The sequence below is a fragment of the Pteropus vampyrus genome, unplaced genomic scaffold, assembly GCF_000151845.1.
Source record: "Pteropus vampyrus isolate Shadow unplaced genomic scaffold, Pvam_2.0 Scaffold46, whole genome shotgun sequence".
Classification (NCBI taxonomy): Eukaryota; Metazoa; Chordata; class Mammalia; order Chiroptera; family Pteropodidae; genus Pteropus; species Pteropus vampyrus.
Window position 1 is genome coordinate 2,491,864 of NW_011888827.1, and position 1,864 is coordinate 2,493,727.

A 1,864-nucleotide genomic window follows, 5' to 3' on the forward strand; every position below is an offset into this window, starting at 1 on the left:
TGTTGTATGATCAGATTTTATATGAAAATCCAAAGAATATACAAGGCAAATTAGAAGACTTAAGAGTTTATCAAAGTTGCTGGAACAGGATCAGTACACAAACGTCAGTTACATTTTCATGCACCAACTGCAAGCAATAATGTCTTTTAAATGTTTTAAACATAAGAAAATTTACAGTAGGAAAAAATATAAAGTACTTAAGAATAAATCATAATAAATGGTATATAAGCCTTTTAATGAGAAAATGATTATTTTTTTTTTTAAAAAAAACACCTTTACTGACCTAAATATATGAAGAGATGGATAAGATCATCTAGGTTTCAACGCTTTCTACAAATTGGTTAATAGGTTAATGTAATTCCAGTTAAAAAGTCCCCATGGCTTTCATCATGGTACTTGACAAGGTGATCCCAAAATACAAATGGAAGAACAAAGGGCCAAGGATATCCAAGACCTTCCTAAAAAAGAATTAAGTGTGAGGAGAACTAACATTACCAGATTATAAAACTTACTATAAAATATACTGGCTAAAACAATGTGGAATTGGTAGAGATTACAAGTCGATGAATGAACAGGAATAAAGAGCTCAGAAACCCACTCTTGTATGGGAACTTGATTTTTTAAAGGGCAGCAGTCATTGCAGATCAGTGGGGAGGAAGATGGATTATGTTTAAAGGAGGCGTCAGTGATTCTTTACAAAAGAAAAGAACGAATTGGACCTCTACCTTACACCAGACACAAAAGTCAGTCCCAGGGGGATTAAGGATTTACATAGGAAAGTAAAATCTATAAAACTTAGAAGACAATCCAGAAGAATATTTTTATGCCTTTGGGGAAGGAGGGGTAAAGGATTTTGTAAACAAGGTAGAAAGTGTAAATCCTTAAAAGATAATTGGTTGCATTGACATGGAGTGAAAAATGAGCCCAAACTAGAATAAGATACAAATAACCGCAGTATGTACATAGCTGTTAAAGAGCACCCGAGTGCAAATCTGTAACAAAAGCATCTCAGGGGAGAAAGTGGCAGAAAACACAAGCAGGCATTTCATAGAAGAAGAAAAAGAAATGACTCATAAATATGAAAAGATGTTCAACTTTGTGGGTTGCACATCGAAGCACCAATCGAAACCATAAAGAAATGCCTTTTCCTAGCCACCAAATAGGCAGCAAAAAGTCAGAAAATACCAACAGTGGGAGAGAGTATAACAACAGGAACTTTCCTCTGCTACTGTTGCTGTGTGAGTTGGCACTGCCACCTGGGAAAACTGTTCAGTGAAGCTGAGCACAGGTATACCTTACAGCCCAAGGTTTATGCTCTTAGAGAAACCCGTGCGGGTGTGTACACCCAGGACACGTGTACGGGAGTGGTCACACCGCTATTACTTGTGATGAGCAAAGAGGAGAGGAGGAGGGAGCCCAGTGCCTATCTACAGCATAATGAATGAATGAATGAATGAATGAAGTACACGTGTGCAGTGGAATTCTAGAGCGCAGTCAGTGAGGGCCGTGTAGAGCTTTCCCCATCAGCATAGCAAGTCAAAGCAAGTCGGAAAAATAGTTACCATGGGTACCTTTATGTAAAATTCAAAAACAGGAAAAACTTGCTTGTTTAGGGATTCGTAAGCAGTAAAACTAAAGAGAATGACAACATTCAAGATCACGGTTTTCTTGGGAGTGGGGTAGAGGGATGAGGAGAGGGGAGCTTATGAGCACGTGGTAAAAGGAACACTGTCACCATTTTAAGCACATCAGTTCTTGAGTTAATATTGTAAATTCGGTGCAAAGCCAATCTCAGAGTATCTTAATATAAATTAAAAATCCATAATGTACACCTGAAACTAATGTTAATGTCATTTTTACCTCA